At 43.5% G+C, this 11,350-nt stretch overlaps 1 long non-coding RNA gene across 1 annotated transcript; it reads left to right on the forward strand.

Annotated features, from left to right (window-relative positions):
* The first annotated feature begins 4,723 nt into the window (after positions 1-4,723).
* Positions 4,724-10,893, forward strand: LOC127001402 (uncharacterized). Its single transcript, XR_007755250.1, has 4 exons — positions 4,724-5,249; positions 6,533-6,715; positions 7,756-7,815; positions 8,804-10,893. It is a non-coding gene; the product is annotated as an uncharacterized LOC127001402 (long non-coding RNA).
* The last annotated feature ends 457 nt before the right edge of the window (positions 10,894-11,350 follow it).

Below are 11,350 nucleotides of genomic sequence, written 5' to 3' on the forward strand. Positions count from 1 at the left end.
TTGTCACTCAAGTGGAGCACAATGTACACCCCCCCTGCCAAGGCTGTGCCCTTGTCCCCCCAACCACCCCCCTCTCTTGTCCCACCAGCCCAGGGTATGGCACAACAGTGTTCAGTCTGTGGCCTGAGTTACCTCCCACTGCTCTGCCTGAATCCCACCATCAGCGTCTGACCTAAGGATGACATGGGACTAACACCTTGCCACCATCTGGAAGAGGATGTCCTCCCCATCCCCAGCACCACCACACTGCACTCCACCCTCCCACCACCATCATTCCAACCACCCACTGATGCGTTAGATCCCTGAACCCCTAAACCGTCATTTTGTACTTGTTCTTTACAATGTTTTTATAATGTGTACATTTTTAGCTTAGCAGCTGGTAAGACCAAATACACTATATTATTATTATTAACACACACACACTTGACCAAAAACCCAGGCCACAACAGCCAGCCCAGCACAGTCACCAAAAAGATCAGACCTTTCACAGGACCCACCAACCACATGTAGCGTAGAATGGAAAGTGAATAAGTGTTATAGTATAGTCATAGCATTTCATCAAGCTTGAAAGTCACCTTGACATATGTGACCAATTGTAACAATTATTTTCCAACCTGTAACTCGTCACTCCTTCACGAGAGTCCGACTGACACACAACGGCAGTCGCTCTCGCTCCGACGCTCCTTGTACATATAGGCTAAGAATATAATCGCCTTAAGGAAGCTGAAGTCTTAATCAACGCCCTTTAAACGCACCCCGTACCCCGTTACAACAGATCATGCCGTCACAGTCACCATTTGTTCCAATAGATGAATATTTTCTGTTCTCTGTGCTACACACAGCCCTGTAACACCACCACAACAAACACTTGCACTCACACACACAGCAGAACTGAATCAGCACAGCACCTCAGGAGAAGTGGACCTTCACGTGCCTGGCAATCTCACCCTTAGTCATGAAACGTTTCCCACAAACATCGCACTTGAACCCTTTATGACCAGAGTGTCTGAAGAGGTGCATGTCCAATATACTCTTCAGTTTGAATCTTTTCCCACAAACTTCACACTCATGACTTCTTGCATCAGTGTGTGTAACAGTGTGTACTTTGAGGTTACTCTTCCGACTGAAACATTTCCCACAAACTTCACACTCATGATTTCTTTCACCAGTGTGTGTAAGGGTGTGTTTCTTGAGGGCACCCTTCTCAATGAAACATTTTCCACAAACTTCACACTCATGATTTCTTTCACCAGTGTGTGTAAGAGTGTGTAATTTGAGGGTACGCTTCCGAATGAAACATTTCCCACAAACTTCACACTCATGATTTCTTTCACCAGTGTGTGTAAGAGTGTGTAATTTGAGGGTACCCTTCCGACTGAAACATTTTCCACAAACTTCACACTCATGATTTCTTTCACCAGTGTGTGTAAGGGTGTGTGTTTTAAGGTGACCCTTCTGACTGAAACATTTCCCACAAACTTCACACTCATGATTTCTTTCACCAGTGTGTGTAAGAGTGTGTAATTTGAGGTTACCTTTCTGACTGAAATATTTCCCACAAACTTCACACTGATGATTTCTTGCACTGGTGTGTGTATGGGTGTGTGTGTTGAGGGTACCCTTCTGACTGAAACATTTCCCACAAACTTCACACTCATGATTTCTTGCACCGGTGTGTGTAAGGGTGTGTGTGTTGAGGTTACCCTTCTGACTGAAACATTTCCCACAAACTTCACACTCATGATTTCTTTCACCAGTGTGTGTAAGGGTGTGTGTGTTGAGGTTACCCTTCTGACTGAAACATTTCCCACAAACTTCACACTCATGATTTCTTGCACCGGTGTGTGTAAGGGTGTGATGTTTGGGGTTACTCCTATTACTAAACCTTTTGCCACGCTCCCGACGTTCATGAGGTCTTACACCAGAGTGTGTGGGTGTATTTGTTGAGGTCATCCTTCCCTGCATGTCTTTTCTCACACTCTTGGCTTTGGTTAGTAAACTTGCTCTCATTCTCAGATCTTCTCACACTTCTGAAATTCAAACTCTCCCCTTTGTGGATGAAGAGGCCAGCAGTTGTTGTTGTCGTTGTTGTTGGTGGTGGTTGTGTTGGTGGTGTTTTTTATCACTCCTGAGCCTCACACCAGCAGCAGTCTGCTCCTGCTGATCCCAGCCACTCAAGCTGCTGTCCTGCCTTGCAGCCTCCACTGCAACACTACTCTGGATGTGAGGAGTTGGCTGGCCTTGAGGAACCTCCGAGATGCTGGAGAAGGCGGCAAGGTTGCTTCAAAACCACACTCAGTGACCAATTGAGCAGGCAAGGCGTGGGAAGCACCAAGGAGTCCTGAAGTCAGCGGCAGCAAGAACGGAAGAAGTACTGAGGACAGCAACTGTCTCGATGCCTCACTTCAACACTAACATCAGTGGTGGACATTGGGACACAAGTCATGTGCTGAAAAAAATAAAAAAATAAAGGACTGGTAAGGAAACAGAAGTTGGTGGGAGGGATCAGGGCGGTGGTGGGTGCACCCAAGGCAAGCCACAGGTCGCCGGGTCAGGCAAATAGTGCGTGTTGATGACATCACCACTCTTACATTATTTACAAGGACCACACTGTTCTTTTGACAGGTTTGTATATGTTTCCAATTCTTCTGGTTATTGATTATTGCTGGGGGGAGGGGGGGTAAAAAACAACTGCTAGTGTCACAAGAGCTGGCGGGGATAATCCTACAGGGAGGGACACACGGACTTGGTATCATTGCTGGGGTGACGGTGCTGCGCACTCATTGGCCAAGTCTTAACTTGTTCTAACATGCATGAAATTAAGTTTCTATTCCTACCAAAACCCTTTTGAGTTTCAAGGTAACAGAGTGTACCGATAATAAACTGATGCAATAATACATTAATTGATAAATGTGTCTTTTGAACTAACCTAAATAAATCTGAAGCGATCCTCGTAACAATACTAAGACAGAACTACACGTAAACGGACAATATCCAGCGACCAAAGCTGCAAGCTTGATAGTTTTAAGGCCTGTTAACATATTAATCGTGTTTGGCAACTCAGCGCTCTTGCCTGCTCCGCGGAACTTTCACGGCGCCCACCACGCCAGTGTCCGTTGGACTCCTTCCTGTCCCAAGTGCAGCCCGTCCACACCCTGGCCCTCCACTCCTTCCTGTCCCAAGTGCAGCCCGTCCACACCCTGGCCCTCCACTCCTTCCTGTCCCAAATGCAGCCCATCCACACCCTGGCCCCCCACTCCTTCGTGTCCCAAGTGCAGCCCGTCCACACCCTGGCCCTCCACTCCTTCCTGTCCCAAGTGCAGCCCGTCCACACCCTGGCCCTCCACTCCTTCCTGTCCCAAGTGCAGCCCGTTCATACACTGGCCCTCCACTCCTTCCTGTCCCAAGTACAGCCCGTCCACACCCTGGCCCTCCACTCCTTCCTGTCCCAAGTACAGCCCGTCCACACCCTGGCCCTCCACTCCTTCCTGTCCCAAGTACAGCCCGTCCACACCCTGGCCCTCCACTCCTTCCTGTCCCAAGTACAGCCCGTCCACACCCTGGCCCTCCACTCCTTCCTGTCCCAAGTGCAGCCCGTCCACACCCTGGCCCCCCACTCCTTCCTGTCCCAAGTACAGCCCGTCCACACCCTGGCCCTCCACTCCTTCCTGTCCCAAGTGCAGCCCGTCCACACCCTGGCCCTCCACTCCTTCCTGTCCCAAGTGCAGCCCGTTCATACCCTGGCCCTCCACTCCTTCCTGTCCCAAGTACAGCCCGTCCACACCCTGGCCCTCCACTCCTTCCTGTCCCAAGTACACCCCGTCCACACCTTGGCCCTCCACTCCTTCCTGTCCCAAGTACAGCCCGTCCACACCCTGGCCCTCCACTCCTTCCTGTCCCAAGTACAGCCCGTCCACAACCTGGCCCTCCACTCCTTCCTGTCCCAAGTACAGCCCGTCCACACCCTGGCCCTCCACTCCTTCCTGTCCCAAGTACAGCCCGTCCACACCCTGGCCCTCCACTCCTTCCTGTCCCAAGTACAGCCCATCCACACCCTGGCCCTCCACTCCTTCCTGTCCCAAGTACAGCCCGTCCACACCCTGGCCCTCGACTCCTTCCTGTCCCAAGTACAGCCCATCCACACCCTGGCCCTCCACTCCTTCCTGTCTCAAGTACAGCCCATCCACACCCTGGCCCTCCACTCCTTCCTGTCCCAAGTTCAGCCCGTCCACACCCTGGCCCTCCACTCCTTCCTGTCCCAAGTACAGCCCGTCCACACCTTGGCCCTCCACTCCTTCCTGTCCCAAGTACAGCCCGTCCACACCTTGGCCTTCCACTACCCGCACACTTACCCTGGGGGTCTGCACGCCGAGGAGCTCCTGCCTCTCCTCCTCCTCCACGAGTAACGCTTGCTCTTGCTCTTGCTGTACAGGTGACCCCAAGGAGACTATAGAACAGGAGAGGGGGCCTCTATGGGAGACCGTGGGCGGGTGTTGGTGTATGTCGATTGCAACAGATGGCGCAGGAGCAGCTTTGTTTACATTCAGGCGCCTCCCCCCCCTTAAGACCCACCCCCAACCCCTAGAACCAATCAGCAGTGTTGCTACATGGGATCAAGCAGCAAATGTTGCTACTTTTTTTCTTCAGTCTGGTTATTTCTCATTTTAAATAAAATAAAAAATAAAGGTAGATAAATATTAAAATGAACAGAAGGAACTATATATACTGTATATATTTACTAGGTAGATATAGCCTGACTGCATGTCATGAGTAATGCTATTATTGTTATATTATTATACCGCAATTATATTACTTTCTCTGCATGTGTGGTTAGATGTGTTTTATGTGTTTAACCTTTCTGTATACATACTGGAATGAACCAAGGAATTGTAGCCCTACTGCCGTTCTTTAAAAACTATGTGATCATGTTTTTCTTCCAAACTCATTGTTTTAGCACGCACGCTGACTTCCATCAGTAATGATGATATATAGACATTGAGTCATTGGTTTGTAGGGGGAAAGAGTGGGTGAATATAATTATCTTGGTCTAACTTATACTGTTTATTATACCGCTATTCGCAGCAATATCTTTCTCTGCTCTGATTGCAACGCTGCCTCGTTCAAAAATCATAACACCGCCGCGGCCGCCACGTTTACCAGCCGGAGCCTCAAATCATGTCCCTTTGTGGTGATAAAGAGGACACAGCCTGGTGTGAAGCTACATTTATTACGGAAGGATGCCAGCCGGGGTAAGTGACATATATAAATAATGATAATGTGGAAATTCTAATCATTTTCACGCTGACAACTGTTCTGAATTTGCTAACTGCATGCCTCCCCTCCTCCCGCGGCAAGAGGCCGAATGGCCTACACACGGCAGGTCCAGATTCCTCCCCATTACCACCTGTCAGCCTCGTCCATGTAGCTATCCAGTCTACTCATAAAACAAGCTATCGTCCCTGCACTCACTATGTGATTGCGGAATCTATTCCATTCCCCCACCACCCTATTATTAAACGAATGCCTGCCCATTTAATTCCCTCCTAAATCTATACTTTTCTAATTTAAGTCAATTACTGCATGTTCTATCTTGCCAAACATCTTATGCAAAAGTTAACCAGCATCTCCACTCTTTCATCCCTTACACTGATAAACTGGAACAGCCTTCCATTGTCCGCATTTCCTCCTGGCTATAATTTGACCTTCAAGAAGAGTGTATCAAGACACTACTTTTGTCTGTTTGGGAGTGGTGAGTAGTGGGGCTTTTTTTTCTAGTACGCTTTGTTGCCCTTGAGCTGTCTCCTTTGTTTAAAGAAAATAATAATTAAATAAATGGAAGTTGGCCGCCAATGCTTCCGACACATTTTGGTGACATATCTACAAGTGGCTGGTGACTGTAAGCATCTCAGCAACCTGCATGCATCTATGCCATTCCTATCATGGTGCATGGAGCAAGCTTCACATAACACTCAGACAGAGACAGTTTAATTATGGTTACATATCAGACTCAGTTTATTGCTCAATCTATTAGATGCAGTGCTGTTAATATTGTTAGTGGTAGTATTAGTACAATTAATGTATTTATTTTAATTAATTTGTCTATTTACTTATTATATTCTTAGTGTTTGAAAATTCCAATACTAGTATTAAGATAAACAAAAATATCAGAAATATATTTACACTCATTAATTATTATTGCTTTTCTTATTATTACTTCCTTCAATGTCCTGGCACTTTGACATCTAGTGCTTTTCCATCTAGCAGCCAAAATTGTGGTCTTTCTCAATGTGTATGCCCTAAGTCTTCATTGGTGTAACTAGCTATATAACATCAAAATCTGCATCTCTCTCTTCTCACCCAGTTGTCCCCGTACATCCTTTCAGTATCCAAAGAATTTCAATTTACATCTTGTAATCACTCAACTAATGCAGCGCAATCCTCATCTCTGTATTTTACCGTGTGGACATACTCTTTCCTTCCATGTTCCACTGTCGTATGTTATTCCACATCTAACACAACCACATCCCAACAGACCCGAACACGTCCGATATCATCCAAGAGAATGTGGCAGCTGAAGGGGGAGAGGCCAAGAAAGAGGCCAAGGGTGAAGACATTTAGCCACTCCCCCTGAAGTACATGGCATCATTCAACCCTCTTGGTGAGCTGCAGGAATGTGCTTCCCATTGCAGTGCACCAGCTCCATGTACTGATTTTGGTATGAATACTTCATCTAGTGTTTGTTGATTGTTGTGTTATTAATCTAATTATGACTTCACAAAATAGACTGTGCAAGTCACTTAACACATGCCCTGCTCAGCATCACTTTTAAGTTGTAGAATTCCTTCATATGGATGCTGATTTATGTATCCTGAAATGATTGGATATTGATTGTCTTAACATTTTTTTTGTCCATGATCACTGAACCATGTTACGGTATGTCTTTGGGTGCAGATCCAGGAAATGAGTTTTGGGAGGACGTCAGACTTTTGCGGTGGAAGGAGCATTAGCATTACCGATTAGCCATTCTCGGCAGTCCTGGTCTTGAAAAACTGGTGGAGTGACCTAAATCAATAGGTATAACGGCCTGGACTTTGTGCCAAAGCATTGTTTTAGTTTGAGCTAGTTTTCCTGTATCACTAGGAACATTGGGGCGCCTGGGCCCCCCTTTGGATCCACCAATGTAGCTATGTCTTATATCTCTCCTTTACAGTCTGATGGTGCATCCTTCTAGGTTGTCAAGTTTTAGTAGCTACTCATGAGAAGTATTCCTTATAATGGTCATTGATTTCCAGGTGGTTTGCACTAAAAAAAGTGTCGTGTAACCTGCCGCAATTAATAATGAGCTGTAGTCAACCCTTGCTTTAAAGAACCAATAGGGAGGAAGGGGTGATGTTATATCCAAAAATCTTTTACATCAGAAGTATCCAACCTTTTTGTGTATAATAAACTTTGTTTGTTACATGAACTTAAAAGTTCACAATTTCCATACATGATTCTTTTTTCCTTGTATTTGATGATTAATCCTGACATGTATTTCCATTATCAGTAGGTAATATATAGTAACAAGACAATAATACACATTATAACAATGTATATATTATAGCCCAGTGAGTGCACGAGATCATTTACCTCATCAGTGACGCCAAGTCCTTCCCTAAATTATTTCTCCAAATTTGTGACACCAAGTATAATAACTAGTTTTAGTGACCTTTTGCATCCATTTTTCACTTTGATTAAAAAATTGCCTCTCAACAGGGTGTGAACTTGATGGGGTTGGAGGAAACTCGACTCGGCCATCAAGCTCATCACAATATAGTAAGGAACCTCTTGTTCTCAGTGATAATTTATCCTCTTTAGTTACTATTCCATGTTGTTTTAATCACAACTTATGTGTTGGAAATATTACAGCTTAATAACATACTTCACATCTTTGCATACAAATTGAGTTCAATATTTAACTGTTACACCAGTAGGCTTCATATCTTAAAAAAAGGTATGTAAAAAGGTTGACATTTTGAATGATATATTTAAACTCTTTATTATGTTTCTATTGCTGTAGTACCATTACGATTAGTCGAGTGATCAGCATATGGGTCTTATGTTTTTGATAGCATAGGTTCAAATTTTGCCATAGGCTGGCAATTGATAGTAACAGTAGTGTCCACAGATACCTGCCTGTTTCTTGTTTATCCTGTTCCACTTTAAACCATGACTGACCAATCTTTGAAGAGGTAGCATAACCTTGAAGTGCCACTAACAAACCTTTGTCCATTCTTCTGATGTGATCCTTTTTTTTTTCCCCCACCTGCCTATAGCGCCGGTAGGTTTTCTTCAGGGGCCTGGCGGTCGGCCCAGGCCTGTCATGATGCAGGCAATTTTTTTTATAGTGGCGCCATTTAGTATTGGCTCATGCTGCCGCCCGGAACTCATTCTTGATTCACTTGGATGGTTTAGCAGGGCTTAGGTATGGCTAACATTGCAGAAACAGGGAATTTTTAGATTTTTAGTGTGGCAACACATTGACAAATGTTTTAGTATGGACTGATCATCAAAGATAGATATGGTAAATGAGTGCTTGTAGATCTTGACATTATATCTGTCAAGAGTCTCCAGTTGTATCCTCTCCCCCATCTCCTGAAAATATTACTCTTATCAGGCAATCTAAGTGAAGCCTTCCATCGAAGCTGGTGTGCAGACATAATGTCAATGCTTAGATTCACTGTCCGTATAGCACTGAAAATAATGCAATTAGATGCACATATTTTATTAGAATTGTGATTAAATATTTTTCATGTATTTTCAGACATGAAAAGTGAAAATTGCTGAACACAACAGCCTGCTGTCTGCACCGGGAGGCAAGGCAGCTCAAAGCCCAGGCTGTTACAACTCCTGGGCAGTTTTTGCCCAGAGCCAGCAATTTTTTAGGTCCAATAGGGATGGATTTTTTCTGAGGTCAGGTTCAACATGCTGCAAGATCTAAGCCTAGTAGGAGATATGGGTTACAAGAGAGGAGGTTTGCTCTGGCCTTATATTATCAAAGTCCAAATGCTAATAGATTTCTAAGCACAGTATTTCACTTGCCTTCAGTTTCAACACTTCACTCATGACTCAGGGGTATTTCAGTACATGTTAGCTGGAGCAAACAGACTCTGACAGCCCTGCAGCAAAGAGCACAGGCTTGGTCAAAAGAAGAGAAACTTCGTGGGATTTGCCATTATTTAGTATTACTCTTGTTACGCCAAAAAAAAATTTCCATATACTTTGCCAAATATTGCAAGTAATGCACCATTGTTAGTCTTGCCTGTTATAAATCAGATCTTGTTCAATTAACAAGCTTTGGGTGTCTGCCACTTTCCAGTTGTAATGCAAGGAATCATTTATCTTCCCTGCCAGATATCGCATGTAATGCACCGTTGTTGGTTTTGCCTGTTATAAATCAGATCTTGTTCAGCTCACAAGCTTTGAATATCTGCCATTGTTTATTTCAGGTGTAATGCTTGGAAACATTTGCTCTCTTCCCTACCCAACAGTGTGCAATACTTTATTGTGGATTTTGCCTGTTATGTTTAATCTTGTTCAGGTAACAAGCTTTTGGTGTCTGCCTTACCTAATAATGTGCTGCAGTGACACTTGGCTTGGTTTCATAATGTGAAATACAGCATGTAATTTCATCACACTAAGTGTCTATCATCACGTGTCTGGCATCATTAATGTGGCTTCCAGGAGTAATCTTGTTTGTATTACAGCATGCAATTTTTTTCTGCTTTATAGGATATACATAATCACATAGGTATGATTTTTTTTTTGACAAAATGTAATGGCAGTTGATATTCTTGACTAATGCATCATAAACCTTGTGAAAAATAATGCTTTTTTGAAGGGGGGGGATGGACAGAGAGTGGTTTGTTTGGTTGGCTAGTTCAAGGAGTTTCATATCAAATGATTTTATTACATCCAACTTTAATGTGTGCTAAAAACATATATTTTATTTCATCCAACTTTAATGTGTGGTTCCTACAATAAATGCTACATGTTTACTGATGTAGCCTATGAAATACAAATCACTGTCTGCCCTGTAATTTGGTGTGTCATACTGCAGCATAACTTTCCTGCTATTTTCTTACACTATGAGTTGCCTTATTTTGTCTCATTTGCTTTTATCATATGTGCCTCCGCTGCATAGTTGTGCCTACTGAGCTTAATATCTTCATGACCCTGACACCAAGGTCAGAGCTTGAGATCATACCGTGTCCTTCATCCCATTTTCACCTCCAGGCTCGGCTGTCTCCCAGGACCACCAAGTTATTGCATTCCATTTAAGACAACTCATGTGTTACCTTCTTGATGTCCTCCATCATGTATTTCAGCATGTTTTATGATGCTTTGCTCTTATATTGATGTGCCTTGCAACATTTTTATACAGTTTTTATTGTATATAACGCACCATTGTTGGTTTTGCCTGTTATAAATCGGGTCATTTTCAGTTAAGAAGCTTTAAGTGTCTCCCATTGTTTATTTCAGTTGTAATGCTTAGAAGCTTTTGTTCTCTGCCCTGTCAAGCAGTATGCAATGCTTGCCATTATCTGGCACTTGTACAGTTAGTATGATATTTTTACTCAGCTAAGAGCATTTTGCAAAAGGTAAAGGTACGGTTGGGGGCATACGCTGTAGCAGCACGTGGCCTCGGTGCTCATCTCTGTAACATTGGCCCTTGAGGCTGTGATGTTAGGGAACCCATTACCCTGGGACACAGGACCAGTGTGACATCCGGGTTACCACAGTTGCAAAGGCATTATAGTAATCTAGCATGTATAGAATGTTGTATGCTTTGCTTGTATTTAAAGCACTGGATATGTTTGATACACACACACACACACACACACACACACACACACACACACACACACATATAATATATATATATATATATATATATATATATATATATATATATATATATATATATATATATATATATATATATATATATTAGCAAATGCTTTCTACACCATATTTTTCCTAAAATAACAAATTGATATAGTGTAGATAATACTTAATAAAACATAAGAACAAATATATTTTTCAAGATCCCATTAGTAAATCATTTTACAATAATGAAAAAAATAAGTAAAGGCTGGATAGGGTGCTGTGGCAGGTACTTCAAAAATAGAAAAGCTACCCCTGAAAAGTGACGTTTTTGGTGGGCTGCAATAGATGGCGCTACTTCCGCACGCCCGAGGAATTACTACATACCACTATCTCTTCGTATATAGTCTCTTTGGGTGACCCGTTGGAGAGTCAGGGCTTCGCAACGGCACAACATGTAAAAATAAAAACATATAAACAGTAT

This window comes from Eriocheir sinensis, chromosome 20 (assembly GCF_024679095.1).
Source record: "Eriocheir sinensis breed Jianghai 21 chromosome 20, ASM2467909v1, whole genome shotgun sequence".
Classification (NCBI taxonomy): domain Eukaryota; kingdom Metazoa; phylum Arthropoda; class Malacostraca; order Decapoda; family Varunidae; genus Eriocheir; species Eriocheir sinensis.